The sequence below is a fragment of the Pan paniscus genome, chromosome 1, assembly GCF_029289425.2.
Source record: "Pan paniscus chromosome 1, NHGRI_mPanPan1-v2.0_pri, whole genome shotgun sequence".
Taxonomy (NCBI): Eukaryota; Metazoa; Chordata; class Mammalia; order Primates; family Hominidae; genus Pan; species Pan paniscus.
This window is the reverse complement of record NC_073249.2, coordinates 80,660,743-80,679,857: the sequence shown is the minus strand read 5'-3', so window position 1 is coordinate 80,679,857 and position 19,115 is coordinate 80,660,743. Positions and strand designations below refer to the sequence as shown.

The window sequence follows — 19,115 nt, the reverse complement described above, 5'->3', positions numbered from 1 at the left end:
AGAGGACATGGCTCTATTCATACAAGAATTTTATACAGAAAATAGTAGATCTGAGATTTGCAAAACTCATTTTCAATTTCATAGGCTACAGCCTTCAGATAACTCCAAGTCACATCACATGTCTGATAGTTGTCTCAGAAAGAAGTACCCAAAAGGCATTTCCTCCAAAGGTCCTTCAGAAACTGTGAAATGGGCTCTATTTGAAGAAAACCATTTCCATCAATGTGCACAGAGCCTCTGTATGAGTGTACAGCACATCTGAGCCTGTCATCCCTCGGAACACAGTCTGGGATTGCCTGGTGGCTGTCTGGCTATAAGGACTTTGGACATTATCCCCAACTCCCCATGGAAGAATTTTCCCTGTGTTTCCCACCAACAATACTGAGCCAAACTGCTTTTGATGTCCCCGGAGTTATCTGATCACCTAGATGACACTGAACAGAGCGAGATGACTAGGAGACAGCAGCTCAGCCCTGACATCTGCTCAAGGCCAGCAGCAAAAGTTCCAGGAGTTATATGAGCCACTAGGTCCATCCAATCTACCATCTGTCACTGGCTTACCTTGCCACCTTGGGTCACTGACTTCCCCACTCTGTGCCATCTGTGAAATGTGCATAATAGCACAGCAAGTCCTTCTGTACCTCCTCCCTATTCTCCTGTTCTCTCTCCCTCCCTGCTTCCCTCTCTCCCTTCCTCCTCCCTCCCTCTCTCCCTTTCTTTCTCTCTCTCTACCTCTCTTCCTCTCCCCCTCTCTCTCCTTCTCTCTCTTTCCTATAGAAGAGAGATGATGTGTTTGTAAAGTGCTTTGAGCTCCTTGGAGATAGAGAGTCTATAAATATAAGCTGTTATCACTGTTACCATGGAAACACACACAGACAACTGTGCTCTGTTTCTGCATTTGCTGAGCATAATTCTGGCCTTCTTGCCCTGCTGGCTGTTAAACAATCAATGGTTTTACAAAGCTCAACAGCCAGGTAATAGGTGGAGCCTCAAGGCTGAACTTATTTGCTATTCAACTCTTCTTCATGTGAATTTTCAAAAACTGTGTTTCTGTTTGCTAAGGTAGAGGATCGTATAAGATTGGCCAGAGCCATCTGTTAAACCAGGGATGCAAATAATGACAGGCATAGGTATGCCACCCAACCCAGGACCCTGATCTGTAACAAGGGAGAATTCCAATGAGCTGCAGAAATAATATTCTACCCATTTCCTAAATTTACTCCAACTCCTAACTCCTCAACTTTACAACCAGAGCTGGCAAAATGTTGGAATAAAGAGAGTTACGAGTTTGCACCCTTCTGCCAATTTGTGACCGTCTGAAAAGCAGGGGCTATATCTTTTTCATTATTGTCTCCACAGGTCCTAGCACAGTGCCTGCACATAGCAGATGCTGCGCAGAGGCCTGTGGAAAAAAAAATGAATAAGCGAGTTATAAATGGCTGTTGTTTTCTATTACACAGGTAAAAGTGTTGTTGAGTGAGGTATGCCATTAAATGTTGGCTTGGGCCTCGGGATCTCAGAGGACATCAGTTTTGGCATGGCCAATCTGCTTCCTTCACCCTACCATCATAGTGAGAACAACGATATCACTTCACTTCTAGTTTCATGGGTGGTCCTGGGAAAGTTGCTCTGTATCTGAAAGCCCCATATAGAATGACGTAACCTAGTTGTTAACCAGACAACTGAAAGATCCAGTGCAAAAAGTGAAGGTGTGAAAACCATAGGAAAGTCCTTATTCCTCTCAGGCAATGCTGTGATCTCAGGGGTAAGTTTTCCAGGCCTCAGTTAGGAATGCAGTGAAATGGGAATGGGCTTTGGACTCAAACACATCAGAACTCAGTATGTGAGCTCTGCCACTTACTGACCTTCCTGAGCCTCCCTTCTCCCATTTGTAAAATCAGAATAATAGCACTCTCTCACAGGTTTGAGGTGGCAGTTAAACAAAATTAGTATATAAACCCATAGCTCAGTGGCTGGCACCAGTCGATGATTTATGCATGATCATTCCATTCCATTAGTTTGCCAGTATGTATGAATATCCATTTATTTTGAATACTTCACTTACTAGTTTATTCTAAAGGCCTGGCAGATGTTTCAGGTCCCACTAAGATGAGGGTATGTGATGTCTCTGCCTTTGGAAAGCCAGATTGGAGGATGTGAAAGGGAGAGAGAAAATGCTCAAACACAGACAGGGAGTCGGGACCTGCTACATAATTTGCAGAGTCCAGTGCAAAATGAAAATGCAGGGCACTTGCTAAAAAATTTATTAAGAATTTCAAAAAGGTGACAACTGAGCATTAATCCAAGCAGGGGGTTCCACTAAGCTAAGGACGCCATGTAACTGCATAGATTGCACACCGATGAAGTCAGCCCTAAAGCCAGGGCAGAGGTAAACTGGTTTCCAGGCTTGGTACAGACGATATACTGATGAAGTAAGTACAGTGAGTGATGCAGTTTCATGGTGTTACCCAAATGCTGTTTTTGTCATCAGGTAGCTCTAATGTGATCACAGAGGACAGAGGTATTTTTTCTACAAAATACTTGAATACATGGAATTCATATTCTAAGCTAAACCTAACTGATAGTAAAGGTCATTTCAGGAGGAAAACACTTACAAAAACAAGCAAACTCCTATAGGAGTGGTTATGATTGCATAAAACACATAATAATTGTGTTCAGAGATTCAAATTGTTCCTGTATCATTGTTCATAGACGATATGGGGGAGAGGTCAAATTACAAAGCGTACAAAGCATTTATCTACTTACACAATTGCTATTTATTAAACCCCCTACTGTATACAAGGTATGGTGCCAGGTCATGTGAGGGAAACAGAAAAAGATATCATCAGCCATAATATGATCTCTCACGTTCCTTTCAGGTCTAACAATTTAGGATTCCTTGATGAAGACATAAGGCCTACCTTTAAGAAACGTAAGTTTAGTGCTGTAGCAGAAACTGAAATGGGCCAGGCACAGTGGCTCACGCCTGTAATGCCAGCACTTTGGAAGGCCAAGGTGGGCGGATCTCTTGAGGCCAGGAGTTTGAGACCAGCCTGGCCAACATGGCAAAACACCGTCTCTACAAAAAATACAAAAATCGGCATGGTGTGGTGGCAGACACCTGTAATCCCAGCTACTTGGTAGGCTGTGGCACAAGAATTGCTTGAACCCAGGAGGAGGAGGTTGCAGTGAGCTGAAATAGCACCACTGCACTCCAAAACAAAAAAATTAAAATGAAATTGCTCTGTATGGGGTGTTTATAACTGATTGCATAAATAAGCATATAAATATTATTTATATTATTATATAATATATTAATATAAATATATATTATTATATAATATATTAATATAAATATATATTATTTTATAATAATATATTAATATAAATATGCATTTATATTATTTTATAACAATATATTAATATAAATATACATTTATATTATTTTATAATAATATATTAATATAAATATACATTTATATTATTTTATAATAATATATTAATATAAATATACATTTATATTATTTTATAATAATATATTAATATAAATATATATTTATATTATTTTTATTATTTTATATAAATAATTTATATAAAAATCCTACAATCAAAAGGAAATCTAGGCAAAACACCATATAAAAATCTAGATTTCTACTAAGCTCTTCAAACACTGAGAACATTGTTTTTCGTTTTTTTTTTTTTTTTTAATCTGATAGTAAAACTAAGTCACAGAATAGACAATGGGTTCTTCTGGAGTCAAACAATAAAGCTGTGGCAAAACAAAGTCCCCTGTTGATAAATTACTGAATTTATTCACAGTGGTTCTCCATCCCCCTCTCCATCCTTGGTTCACTAATAAAGAATGTGCTTTAAATAAGCTATATGCCTCCCCTTTTTTCCAAGGTATAACAATTAATGGCATTAGTAAAAGACTCTACATAAATGTGTTGATGCCAATTTTGGAGCACGGGCTTTAGAAGTCAGACAACCTTGATTAGATTTTGAGTGTACCACTTATTAGGTATTAGTAACTTGGGCAAATTGCATAGTCTTCCATTTTCTCATAAATTGCAATATTAATTCCTCTCCAGTTTTGTTTCATTTTGTTTTGAGGATTAAAAGCATCTAGCTGTGGCTGGCACACAGCGACCATTCACCTGGTAATGTGCTCACTCCCTCCCCACACCTTCTTACCTTCCTTCTATAAGACCTACTGTAAACAGAATGTCATGGGGCTGTAATGTATTTCACTGAAAATTGTGGAGTACCAAGATACAGCCCATGGAAGAATAAACTAACCAGAGACAGAGTCAAGAAACCCAGGATGAGTAAGATCAAGACTGAGCTGATTAAGGATAAACGTTGACTTTATTTTCAACTTTGAATGTGCTAAATGCCATCATTGTGGGTTTCTCCTGGTTCCCCTTAGTTTATTATAATCCCTCACTGAATGTACCGTGAGCAATCCTGGCATTTGATCTGATCCAGGCATTTGAACAGCAGAATCAAAACGGTCAACTTAAAAAGAGGAAGGGAGATAAACAAGGCTGGAGAAAGAAGAGACCTAAGAGTGCTACCTGTTTTTGTTTTTGTTTTTCCAGGAAATAGAATTGGCAATTGTAAATGACAGATTGAACCTAAAGGAAGAAGAGAGATGTTATTTCTCTCACAGTCTATTATACTGGAATGCAGACAGAGAGCTGCTGCTGCAACATGGCCAAAGGACCCTGCCTGGGTGCTATTTGCAGGACACCAAAAGCCCCTAATAAACTAAACGGACCTAAAATTCCCCATTACTAGTTTCACATTAAATAAGGCACTGATCCCCAAGGAGTCCCTAGTGCCTGTGCACACAACAGAACACGGAATTTTGAGGGAATGAGCACAGGACATGGGAGTTCTGATGGCAGGGATCTCACTGGCTGAAAATGCAGAAAGAGGTTGAAAGCTGCCAAAGACAAGTTAACGCACTCCATGGCTTTGTCTGGCCTGGGCTTGGGGCTCTCATGGAGGTTACAGAGTGTTCAAGACAGCTCAGAACTGCCGTGTGGGGGAAATTCTCAGCCAACCTCATCTTATGACCATCCTTATAGTCAGGACTGCACAATCCTTCTCATTCTGTGCTTGTTCTGAGCCTACCACCCATCAAAATTCTGTTTATTTCAACCTTTACTAAGATAGGAGGGATTTGAGGTACACCGTTCTAATCCCCAGCATTTCGTTACGAAGAACAGGTTCCCATTCAGGCTAATTCTAGAAAAGAGGGTTTTAATGTCGGGATACAGAAATCTCACAGGAATCCAAGGACAGGGCTGCTTGGTACAGAGAGCCCCGTGAGAAGAGGAACTGAGAAGATGTTCAGAACTCTGGCAGAAGCTGCTAGTGGTCTTCCAGTGTTCATTCTTCTTTTCTTCTTAGTAATAGAACCCTGTGTGCTTTATGTGGGCACATGGCTGCCGGTTGCACACTACAGTCCCCAGCCTGCCTTGCAGCAAGGTATGACTATGTGAGTAATGAGGTATAAATGGAAGTGAGATGTACAAATTTGGCATCATCTTCTTAAAGACAAAGCCACTTGTCCTGGATTTTCTCCTTGCAGTAAGACAGAATGCAGATGCAATGTTGACTCAGGCTCAGTCAAGCAAAGGAGGACACCACCACTGGGGATGCGAGAGTAACAAGACAGGAGAGCAGGCTCTCTCAATACCCACACAGCAGAGTCACCATTCCAGCCTGGATTATTCACCACCAGGCTGTTACAAAAGAAAGAAAAACTGCTATTTTCTTTGATTCCCTGTATTTTTAGGTCTCTATTACAGCAGCTTGGCTTACATCTTGCCTGACACAAGAATTGAGGGCTAGCTTATAGATGGAGCTTCCCTTGAGTCAGTGCTCACTCCAGTCCACTCTGCTATAGCTGGGTGGAAGGGGCACCGTAGTAAAAACAGCAGTTTAGGTAATGCTTCTGGCACATGTCTATAGATCATATCATGAGGCCAGTTCACTGAAGAAGCATTTGAACTCAGAATCTGTCAGGTTCCTGAAAATCCTCTACCAGGAGTATGTTAGCTCTGGAAGCATCATATTCTAAAATCCTCAGTGATTATGTTTTCTCAGTGCAAGTCATCAATTCTCCGGCATCCAGTGCTCAGATCATGTCTAATTACAGCACTGGGGAGTTTTATATATACCTGTAGTTCTGTTTCTCAAACACTGGTGCACATCAGAATCAACCGACCTCCACCCCTAGAATTTTTCACTCAGTAGTTCTAGAATGGGGCCAGAGAATTTACATTTCTGCTAAGTTCCCAGGTCATGCTGATGCTGCTGGTCTGGGGACCACACTGTAAGACCCACTTATACACTGCATGTACTACTGCCCCATTAGGGAACGCACACAGCTGCCACTGGCATAGTATACAACATCTTAAAGCCAGATGCTAATAGAAACACCAGACATTCTACTATTTTAGAATATTCAAAATACAAGGATGCATCTCCAGTCTGTGACTTGGTAACTAAACAAAAATCTAATTTATTTAACAAATATTGTAAGTACTTATTCTGTGTCAGGCACTGGAAGCTAGCCATGATGAAACAGACAAAGATATCAGACACTATTCAGCTTAAATTCAAAAGGGAAAAGCTATCATGTATTGATTTCTATTAGGTCTTAAGGCCTTAATTCTCTCAAGTTCCCACAATGAAAATAAAATATAGATGGCGTTATTTCCGTTTCCAAGATGAGAACGTGGAGCCTCATATAGTTAGGTAACTTTCACAGCTTCAGATGGCTCTGTCTTGGAAACCCATGCACTTTCCACAGCACCACAATTAAATATATCTGGCTAAGTCTACAAAGGGGCTCTTAGATAAAATCCTCTAAATTTTGTCATCAAAAAATTTCTTTTTTTACTACCATAACCCAGAAACATCCCTGAAAAGTTGAGGACCTTGAAGTGTAAGGTCTCAAGTGCTGGGATGGGAGGATCACAGATTTCAAGAAGGGAACAGTTTATACCTCTTGCCAACAACCCACTTTCTAAACCATCTGGCCAGGTAAGTTACTGCTAGGTTGCAATAAACTTTTGGGGTTCAGAAGAGGTTTACTTTGAATATCAACCTTACATTAAACTAGCAAGTCCCCTGGTTAAAACTGGAGATTCCTCCTTCAGTGATTTATTCAACATATATTTCTTGAAACTTTTATGTTCCAGGCACTGTGCTGGAAACTGTGGATAATTCACAGGTAAAATAATACTTCGTCTCTTTTTTTAAGGAGTTCACAGTTTGAATATAGCCCTTCTTCTTAGTTAGGAGTTCACAGTTTGAATATAGCCCTTCTTCTTAGTTGTTCTCTAGGTACTGTGCTTGAGTCCTTCTTAGGGATATTTTCTTATGTTTTGAATACTTCATGGTTTGAATTTTTAATCTTTATTCATAACCCCAATTCATACATCAGCTCATTCTGTTTTCTTTTTAGTGGGGCTATTAATATATAAGAGTTGGATATTTGGCAAGATAGTATAATGAATTATTTTTAAAAGAGAAATGACAGTGATTATTCAAAACCTTGTTAAAATACTAAAAAGAGGAAGTAAAACCCAGGGCAATGGGAGAAAGGACAAAATCCTTGGAAGGTAAAGAATCTATGATCCTTAAAGAAAGATAGGAAGCTGCCCTGAAGATGAGGCAGAGAAGGAAAGAATCATAGAAGAGGAAGAAGAGGCCTTTGGTGTTGAGTTTAAAAAGCAACTGGGTGGGCAGAAAGAAAGAAAGACCAAAATGTTCAGTATAACTCTTGTTTTAAAGGACTTTCACACCATTTGTTATTAAATTGTATGTTTAGACCTCACTCAGTGTGCTTGGCCATGTGGATTTTTAACTTCAGAACAATTATACTCCAATTATTTTAATTTTAAAGAAAACAAGGATTAAAGTGCATCAGCTCACTTTAATAGGTGACCATATGTGTGATTAAATTTGGAGGCTGGAAATCAGACTTAAGGTTCTGTGGAGGACTTAGGTTTTGCTTCAGAAGCCCCTCAACAAGGATTTCCTGTCGCTACTCTACCTAAGAGAGGAGGTTGGTTGGGGGGAGGGCAGACAGTGAGCTACCGGGTGACAATCAAGTCTTGGTTTATTTCTTTAAAATTGTCTGTGCACAGGTGCTACCGTGAACACACATTGTTTCATTCCACATAATCTGGACTCCCTAAGCTCAATTAACAGCTGTCTCCAAATTTTCCTTGGCATTTTCAGATCTCAAAGAGAAAGTTGTTTTATAAGTTTCTTCTCTCTAAATGTAAGCAGACTGAGGTAGCTCTTAAATACAACAGTCTTATCCTGAAGGCTCATTTCTGTGTGCAGCATGGGCCTCTTAATAATACCTATACTGTACTGTCTTCCCAACTGCAATGGGCTTCTCAAATACTGTGGTGTGTGCAAATTACCTGGGAAGCTTATTCACATGAGGATCCCAGGTACCTCCTCAGATACCTTATTTCAATAGGGTTCGGATAAAGTCCAGGAATCTGCATGTTAATGGAGCTAAGCAGGTAAATCTGATATAGACAGTTCACGTCAATATATTGATAAACCCTAAAGTTGCATTAGGGTTGGAGACAAATGTGCAGGTGCAGCGACTTCATAGATTCACCTAAATTCACTGAGTGCATACTATGTACCCATCACTGCGCTAGACACAGGGGATGCCAAGGTGGCAAAAGCTAGTGCTCATAAAATTAAAGTCTCAGCAAATAATCACATGAATGAAAAATTATTATCTGTGACAAATGGCACAAGGAAGAGTTATACAATGACAGGAAAACCTGTGGCTAAGGCATTTTTTTTCTTAGAAGTCAAGGAAGTCTCCCCTAAAGACTCCAGAGGTGTTGTTATCTTGCCAAGAGGGGAAAGATAAACATTCCAGACACAGAGGAAATAGCATGTGCAAAGGTCTTGTGGCCATGGGGAGTTTACAGAGTCGGAGAAGCAACCTAGTGTCCTCAATAATATGTAGTCCAGTGCTGGTCAACTCTTATACAAGCTTCCAAGTGTCGCTGTGATATTCCATCCTTCTGGAAGGCTAGTGAAATTGAAGGACTAGTGATCTGCTGAAAGTAGCTATTAATTTACAGCTAAATGGGAACTGCACTAAGCCCTACTGTCAGTTAACATGCTGAAACTGGCACCCAGCTGGCATGCTGGGGCTGAGTAACCACACCCTTCCCGGCTGCAACTTGTACTAAGAATGGACAATAGCTGTCTAAATCCCACAAGCCCCCAAAGAGGCTGACAGATATTGCAGCCATGATTGCAACAGGAAGTAGAGAAGGGTGGTGGGTGGGCAGAATATTAACAGAGCCAGCCCTTGCCAACTGGGCAATGTCACAGACTGTGCCATGGCAAGGCATGCATCTGTTTCTGTGCACTCTTTTTAAGATTTTTCTCCAGCTCTATGCCCCTGTCATTTCCACAGCCATGTCTCCCGACCCCAGTGGCCTGAACTCTTCTAATGGTTTGCTCTTCGAATGGCTTGTCTTTCTTACCACAAAAGAAAGTGATTTGATCTTCTCATTGGAGAATAAAACATGAGACAATGGGTCCCCTCCTAGGATTCGTCTTGGAAAAAGGCTTTGACAATACTAACACAAAAGAGCACATCCATATGTGTCAAGTTTCTCTGCATCACTGTGGCATAAGCAGTGATAGAACCTCTAATTTTTAACAGGGGACAAGTACCCTGAGTAAAGACTGTATTTCCAAGCATCCCATATGGCTAAGTGTTGTCCTGAGGCCAAGTTCTGACCAATGATGTAGGAGCAGATGTGCAGGACATCTAGGATGGATGTTGCCTTGAAGGGTGGTTGGCACTTCTGTTTTTCGCCTCCTCCACCCTGGATGTGATGACTGGTGTCCATGAATGCAAGGACCATGTAGAAGGGATGTAAAAAGATGAGCTGGAAGGGGCCTGGCTCCCTGAGGACTTACTGGAATAAAGCCATCATCCCAGTCCTGGACTACCTACCTCTGGACTTGTAAGTCACAGGGAAATAGAATCCCATGATGTTGAAGCTGCTGTTATTTTGGGTTTCTGTTACAGCCAAACCTAACCCTAACTGATAAAGCTATCATGGGGATTTTTTTTTTTCTCTTTTTCTTTTTTGACGGAGGATCACAGTGAAGTTTTTCCTTGGAGTCCCTCAAATGTAGGCAATGATATTCTCCGCCTTCATGTGTGGCTGTGTGGTTTAACCCAAGCAGAATCGTGAGATGGGAAATGAACATGGAATGGAAGAAAGAGGTCTCAGTCAGAGACCAGCCCTGCCCCAAGCTCACCAGCTATTTTTCCACTCTAAGTTTTCACTTTGTCATATGAAAAATCGCCTCTAAGTTCTCATACAAATCTGATAGTTTCTACGACTTGGCATGCTCAGTTTCACCCAACCCCTGCACCAATCTGCCAATGAAGGGAAATTATTATTAGGATGAAGTGTTTGCATCTCACCAACAGGTTACATTTTAAAAATCCATATGTTACCTGTTTGGAACTTGCAACACATTTTTCTATAGGTCGATAACATACATGAAGGTTAGCTTTGCAAGCACACTCCCAAAAGATATTTAATTAATGCACAGTTAAACTATAGTGCTGGGAGGTTCACAGAACCAAAAAAAAAAATAAATTGTAAAAGGTTGACATTGGGGAGTAAAGTGCTCAATTTCAAATTGGAGGAAGGGGTAGAAGCATCTTTTCTTCCACCCATGGCAGAGAAGGAAGCTGCGTTTGGTGCTGAGAACAATACCTGTATTCTGTGTCCTGGAGGCGAGAATAATCATTTCCAAGTAACTGCACTTTTTTCCCACAAGGGGTAGGAAGAGTAGGCCTGTGTGAGGACTGAGGGGAAGGGCATGGCAGGCAGAGGGGAAGCCCTGTGTTTTGGAGGTGAGAACAACATTGTTCTCACCTCCAAGTAACAACACTTCCATTTCACATCTAGATGTGCATGAAAGCTAAGAAAATGGGAGTCTTGATATGTTTCAAATATCCTATGAGACCACTGCCTGGTTTCCTTGAGTCTAATTCTAACTTCATTTGAAATATTGTCCTGTAGGTGAAAGGCCATTTTCTGAGCATGTCCAAGTTTCCTTAAGCAAACATTATGCAGAAGCCATGGGAGAAGCAAAAGGAGGAAGATTGCTGTCTTTTAGGACAATGGTGTTTTACAGTTACACTTGACTTTTCCCATTGGCCATTGTGGCATAGAGCTGAGCGTCACCCACTTCAACCCAGGAGGGCAGCAGTGGAGAAACAGTGAGGAGGGAACCTGATTTCCTATGCTAGAGGAACTTGCATCTCTCCTTCCTACCCCTTATGAATGGGGGAGTGATAGGCATGAAGTCACAATTCTCTGATGAACTTGGATCTGCTTCACTCCAGTTCTTCTTTTAGAAAGGACTGTCTATGGATAAAGAAAATGTGGCACATATACACCATGGAATACTATGCAGCCATAAAAAAGAATAAGTTCATGTCCTTTGCAGGGACATGAATGAAGCTGGAAACCATCATTTTCAGCAAACTAACACAGGAACAGAAAACCAAACACTGCATGTTCTCACTCATAAATGGGAGTTGAACAATAAGAACATATGGGCACAGGGAGGGGAACATCACACACTGGGGCCTGTCCAGGGGTGGGGGGCTAGGGGAGGGATAGCATTAGGAAAAATACCTAATGAAGATGACGGGTTGGTGGGTGCAGCAAACCACCATGGCACATGTATACCTGTGTAACAAACCTGCATGTTCTGTGCATGTATCCCAGAACTTGAGTATAATTAAAAAAAAAAAAAAAAAAGGTCAGTTTAGGGAGTGTATACTCAGGGCAGCTTGAATCTATGCTCCCAGGTAAACATTTAAAAAAGAAAAGAAAGGAAGGAAGAGAAAAAAAAAGGGCAGTCTTGACCCTGCACTTATAAGTCTTATCTTTTCCCTGTTAAAAAAAAAAAAGAAACTAGGCCTGGTGCAGTTGTTCACACCTATAATCCCGCCACTTTGGGAGGCTGAGGTGGGAGCATCAGTTGAGCCCAGGAATTTGAGACCAACCTGGGGAAAACAGTGAGACCTCATCTCCACAAAAAATAAAAAAAATTGGCTGGGTGTGGTGGCATGTTCCTGTGGTCCCAGCTACTCTAGAGGCTGAGCTGGGAGGATCACTTGAGCCCAGGAGGTTGAGGCTGCAGTGATCCATGATCACACTACTATACTCCAGCCTGGGCAATAGAGACCCTGTCTCAAAAACAACAAAACAACAGCAAAAACAAACCCCCTTTGTCCCAATCAAAGGAGTTCTCTCATTCTACCCTAATGAAATGTATCCTGTTTCTGTGCATTTGCACATGCTTCCCCTCTGCCCACGCCTTTCCTCTCACTTCCTCACACAGGCTAATTCTTCCTTGTCCAAATGTCCCCATCTTTCAGAAGTCATATCAACTCTCAGGAGGAATAAGTCCTGTGTGCTCTCCTAGCACCCTAAGCAAATTTCAGGCTGTCCCCACATGACAGAATAAACTGCTTGACTGTCTTGACTCTCCAGTGACAAGCACACTGTGAGGTCCATCAATATGCAGTGAATTAGCAAACAAATGTTCCTTCCTGCCTGGTATTATCTCAGGCACCATCAATATTTCTGTACAGGATTTACCTCTTGCACAAAGGGTATCTCTTCTCTAAATTCCCATTGTATCTCTTGTTTGTGATATTCATTGTGAAACACAATCATTTAGCACCTTGCATTGTTGTTCACTCATTTCTGTGTATTTTGCTCCCAAACCAGAATGTTTGCTGCTAAAATGTCCAGACTACATCTCAGATGTCATGTTCTTTGTTACCCCCGCAGTTTCTAATATAATACTATACACAGAGTAGGCAATCGATGAATGATTGATGGATGAGTGCATGAATCCAAAAAAATGCTTCTTTAAATAGTGACCTCCATGAAGATTTACATGACCTTGGAGAGATTTTTACCATAAAAAATAAACCAGCCTTTACATGACAGCACCCATTTGGTGCCATAAGCTATGCTTGCACTTTCTGTGGGTATACATTTTCCCCCTGAAGCGGCAGTTATACCTAGTGGATCTGGGCCTGGTCTCTGGAGCTAGACTGCCTGGGTTTGAAGGTGGCCTCCCTTCTTGCTAGCCTTAGTCTATAAAAGACTTGGCTGCTTCATTTGTAAAATGAAGATGATACTAATAGGACCTACCTCATTACGTTGTAAGAAAGGTAATATAAAGCAGAAAACAGGGGAGGAGGGAAGGTAATCCACATTAAATACTTGGCGTGGTGTCTGGCTTCCAGTAAGTGTCTGATAAATGCAGTTATCAGTGTGGCTTCTAAGATGATGACAGTAGGTTTAAATGGAACAAGAACTCTTAGAGAAGCCAGGGCTCAATCATACTGGTCTTTTCATTATTGCACTTATTTATGTGGGCAGTGTCCTTGGTGGTATCACTGTAAGGAAAGTTACAGCAACGACTTTTAGAACTAAGAAGTTAAATTCCCCAGTGGGACGTGTCATGCTATGTAACTGGACAGGAGGCCCATCAGGTACGCAGGATGCATTTCAGTAACGTCTTAGTAAAATGAGTGTGCCTTCTGCTGGGATGATTGGGTGCAATGACATGTGCATGATACATATGAAAGACTGAATGTTATCATTTATTCATCAAAAAACATGCTGTTAGCTAGCCAGAATACAGATACTGCAAACAGCTGGTTTGCCTAAAGGATTTGCTCCTTCAGATCATAAAACCTCCTCATTACTAAGTACAGAGATGAGTATAAATTAAGTTGTAAGTTAGTTTATGCAAATTATTTTACATTTTCCTGCCTCCCAGCTCCTCCCAAAAGTAAAATAAATGCAAAACAGTCTTTTTTCATTTCTTCCCTTTGTTTTGATCCCTACGAACTAAACACAATATTTCTAGAAAGATGTAGAAAGGTACAGCACCCCAGAAATAAGAAAAGTTGGTATATTTTATGGGGTATAAAAGGTTTTTTATTCTGTGTGTTTGTTCACCTACCTGTCATCCTGCTTATCTGAAAGTGCCTGTCTGCATTACACCAGGCAACAGCTAAGCAGCCATTTAATCCTGCATGACTCCCTCCTCTGTATCTTGACCACATCACAGGGAGGAACCTACACCAAGGCAGTCCAGGCTTAGGTTTCCCAGCAACCTGTGACCTGGCTGGAAAATGTGAACTGTGCCAATCCGATTCCCTTTGCCTGGAATCCAGACTAGAAGCAAGGTAAGCTTTGCCAGTTAGCCATGGGAACTGCAGCTGCAGGATCATGAGAAAGGCAGGACCACAAGAACCTCTGCCAATTGACCTGCATGGAAAACAAAGTTGGGCACTGGGAGAGCTGAAGAAGCAGAGAAAGTCAGGGTTGGTTAGAAGGAAGAAGCAGCATTTAGAGTTCAGTTGAGTCATTTCAGTGGGTAAATGCTAGAATAGCCAGAACCAAGCTCTCTGGACCCTGGCCCAGCACCATCCCAGGACAGTCCTCGTGAGGACAGCATTTACAGTACCTTGTCCTGGAGATCAGGGATGGATGGCCCCCTGGCCTTACTGCTTCATAGGTATCCATTTCACTTGTGTTAGATTTTGAGGGAGGGGGGGTATCTCTGTTTTTTGCAAGTACAAGAGATTTTTCTAAAACACTTACTTGGCATCAGTGTTAGAGGGGCGTTGGCTCAAAAAAGCCATGAAGGCGTAGCTTTGTGATAACAGTAGTTGGCAAGATGATAATGTCCAGATCATACACAAATATTAGCTCCACTGAACTCTGATCTCCTCAGAACCAGAGTATCTGCTTTAAAGGGACATGAGCCAATGAGAAATCATGCAGATGAAGGCAGCAAGTATAATGAGAGGGTTGGAAAGTTTCTCACACAAGTACTGAAGAAATAGGAGATTTTTTACTCGAAAAAGTGAAAATTAGGGAGACAAAGGATGTTTCTAATATATGTGGAGCTGCCACGTGGAAGATACACCAGGGTTGCATTTTGTTCCTCTAAAGGCAAGAACTAGGATTGGACAGAAGTTATAAGGAGCTAGGATTTAGCCCAGAGTTTCCCAACAATGGAATGAGAGCTGCAAGATAGGGAGTATACAGCCTCTGGAGGTGTTCAACAAGAGGCCAATTGACCAGCTACCTTGTCCCAGGAGAGGGGAGTTTGTACTAGAGAATATCTGATACTATCTTCAGTGTTAATACACAATGAGTTTATCTACAATGACTATGTATATTACCTCTAGGCTCTAAACAAACGCTGCTGAAAGAAGCTGAAGATCAAGCAGACCATAAAATAGATATTCCTCCTTATCTCTAGAAGACTCCAAGTGGTCCAGCAAGAGAGGAGTCATGAAATACCTCAGATCCTCTCTCATCTACATTTGTCTCTGGGGCTGTCGAGACCATGCCTCTGTCAGGGGAATGATGTCGTGGGACCTCCTCTTATTGAGATTAGCCTCTCAGAAGGGTGTCTGCTCATTGCCTTTTAAGCAGATGGAAAATTCTGGAAAGGAACTTTATTTTTTGAAGCTTAGAGGAGGTGCTGGTTGGTGCCAATTTTCCAAGGATAAAAACCAAATTCAACTAATTTACCCCCCACTGGGGGAGTACAAAAAAGCAGGCAAGCTAAGTCTGAAAGCTCTAACAATGGTTTAGCACCACTTATCCATGGGCCTTCAGGCCTACCACCTACCAATCATGGAAGTAAGTTCAGATTATTGCAAAGACCGGACACCTCTGCGGTCCTGCTAGAACAAACCAAACAAAAATCATTCTCTGTGTGTCTTCTTTTCTGTGCCTGCCTTGGTCACCTCCACTATCCACGTTTAATAATTTGGCAAAGGACATGGCAGGTGGAGAGAAATCCCAGTATTCTCACTATATCAGGGATGCTTTCTGGACGTCCTCTCAGGAAACAGGAAACAGCACAGCAGAAAACAACTTCTGGGAGTCTGCTAGTCAAGGCCTGGGAGCCAAGGTGATGAGCGGGTAACCTACCACTCCCACTGATGACACGAATGGTCCGCTTACCAACATCCCTAGCAAAAAAAAAAAAAAAAAAAAAAAAGTCCTTTTTTGTTATTTCCATACTATGTCCTCACACAAGGATTCGATTCCAGATCCAGTAAAATAGGAAAGTGCCAGAACAGAATGCCTTCAGATGAAAGAAGTGAAGGGATAGGGTGCTAAATTATTGTTAGAAACCAGAACCATTTTGGAGAATGATTTGGTTTTCTGTCAAACAGGCCAGGTCCATTGTGCAGCACAGAATGAAGCCCCGGAGCAATCCGGCATCCTTCTGTGATGGTAAGGCACTCAGCCCAGCCCCATGTTAGGTGCAACCCAGGTATCTATGCATGTCCTGGCCAAGGGGGCAAGTCCAGCAGCATTTCCCAGAGCTCGTCCTCTCCCAGCCCTCTTTGTCTTCCATTGCAGAGCTGTGCATTCCACTGCAAACAGAGCCTGCCATTGAGCCATTTTTCTCTGCACTGCACATAGTTTCTGCTGCCAGGATGAGTCACCATGCAACACATACCCTCATCCCCTCCACGCTGTACTTAAAATACTCTAGGGCTGGCCAAACAGAACCCCACTGTGAGTGAGCACGTGTGTGAAGGTGGGATTGGCAGCTCAGCCCTGCGGAGCCCTCTGAAGAGCAGTCTGCATTGTGTTTGGCAGAGAGATTCAGAGAGCCAATATTTGGGGAGGGGCAGAGAGGGGAAGGTCTGTTTTTCAAATCTGGTTCGACCTCATGCAGCCTGCCAAGTTGCGCCCTCTCTTTTGCAGGCACCCCTCACTTTAGCTTCTCTGAACAGAAGGATCTTACTGCTAGGGGTTGATTTGTCCTGCCTCTTCTCCCAGCCCAGCTTCTGACTGGCCACCTTGCTACAAACAGGACTGCTCTGTCCTGCTTTTACCTGCCAGCCTGTCTGCCTCCAGCGTAGATTTTTCTTCAATCGCAACAGCATCTATTCATTTCCTGAGTTAGAACTTGTCATCCTCACTGGGACGGAGGTCTCTCACCGCTCTCCTGCCATTCCTGCTCTGCGCTTCCCCTCATCCACCCACAGAGCACTAACCTTGGGCAGAACCAATCACAGGACTTCAGAACCATGCCTCTTCCCCAGCCTGCACTGAAAAAAGGGATTAAAAATTGTTCTCTTCCTCCTGAGCCTTTAAACTGAACTGAATAATTTCTTTCTCCTTTCTGCAGAGAAACACTGGGTTTCCATAGGCATTGACTGAAAAGTTGTCTTAGTTCCCCATGGTCCACACCCTCTTCCACGCCCAGCCACACACTCCACCTGCCGGGGCACCCCTCCCTTTGGAGAACCACACATGTTCGGCTTTCAACCTGCTGCTACAGCACCCTTCACAGAAGGGGCCTTGGAACAAAAGCCCAGCTCAGCACAGCCCAACGGGACATAAAGTACTTGAGTTATTCATTACTTGAGTTGGAGGAGGTCACAGAGCAGGAAGCGCACTGGAAAGCAAGGGGAAAGGTGGCAGAGAGGGTGGGGAATGCGTCAGGGTGACCTTCTGGGGCTGATGGGAACTCAGAGTCCTGGTATGGGGTGGGTATCAGAGTGGGAAGGTGACAAAGTCATAGCAACAGCCCCAAGGTTAGCGAAGGTCAAATGGAAACAGCTGATTAGAATTAAGCTAGCTACTTAGCTCTTGCCATGCCTCAGGCACTGTGCTTAACACTTTCCCATATCGCTCCTTTTATCCTTGCAATAATGTATCACTTCAATTTTATGACTGAGGGAACAGCCCTGGAGAGAACAAGTGACTTGCCCAAGGTCACCCAGCTAGCATGCATGTTCTGAAGCTGGGAAGGTGAATGTAGGTCTTTACCAGCTTGTTCTGTGTGATGAAGTGGTTAGATGAGTGGTACAATTCCAGATGGTCTAGAGTGGCTGGGCAAGTGGAGTCTGAGATGAGCTACTGAGATAAATCTGGTTCCTATAGGGCTGAGATCATGTTTTCCAGCAGCAATCCCAGGTCTGGGTGGAAACCCGGAGGTTTTCAGGAAGCCTGGAGGAGGCTGGCTTAGGATGAGCTGCTGCATTGGCTGTGCAGACGTGACCCTCAGGACTTCATCTGAACCTGTGAAGAGTTTCCATGCAGGGAAGGGGGGATGAGTAGAGCTAGGGACCTAAAATTTGAGAGGGGAAGATATTCCCCAGTGGAAGACAGTAAATCAAAGACTAGAGACCAAGCATCAGTCTACTGGGTGTTTGCTACACCTCTGAAGAGCTAAGGTAGGACACTTGTTTTAGGAAAAAAGAAAATCTGTCACTGGAGACTCTCTTTATATATTTTGTCTTACCATATGCTTCTTTTGGAAGGGGGGTTGGGAATCAAGGTACAGGAACGGAGTGGGCACAAGTAAGGGCACCACCACCTCCCAGAACCGCCTCATCCCTTCCCATGCTACCCTTCCCCCACTCATCTCTTTTTGCTGATTCTGCCTACAGGTTTTCCCTCCTGTTACAGTAATGGACACTCAACAACACGTACCCTTCCCAGCAACCTGTCCCGCTGGAAAACTACTCGATAAGGTAACTTCTGCCTGAAGGGGACCAGGGTCATCATACCCGCAAGTGCAGCATCTTCCTGCAGCTCTCGTACTACCAAGCTGGGGTTTTTCCAACATAAACATTACAGGGGCTAAACGAGAGGTGGCTTCCTTTCTCAATAAGCTGTTCTCTCTCTCGGATGCCCTTGACAGAGCCCTGCAGCCTCCCCCACTGGGGCTTGGTGGATAGGTGGTCGCTTCTCCTCCGAATTTCAGGAATGTTTAGGTTTGCACAGGTCCTGCAGGCGAGCTTGGAGAAGGATTAGAAAAATGCTCATTCTTAATCAGTTCGGGCTTGTCTTTATGCCAGCGAGGTTGACCTTGGGGACAGAAGGGTGGCCAGGACAAGGACAAGCATCCTGGTATTGGGGAATTCTCTGATATGGGGCTGGGACGTCAAGATGGGCCATGATGGCCCCTGGGGATAGGGCTTCTCTGCAGTGGAA

The 19,115-nt window shown here is 42.9% G+C and overlaps 1 protein-coding gene across 1 annotated transcript in view; it reads right to left on the bottom strand.

Annotated features, from left to right (window-relative positions):
• Positions 1–17,186, bottom strand: part of DPT (dermatopontin) — a 407,189-nt gene extending 390,003 nt beyond the window's left edge. The window contains exon 1 of the mRNA XM_055111860.2: positions 17,006–17,186. The gene's annotated coding sequence lies outside the window, so the exon portion shown is untranslated. The remainder of the gene's footprint in view (positions 1–17,005) is intronic.
• Positions 17,187–19,115: the final 1,929 nt, after the last annotated feature.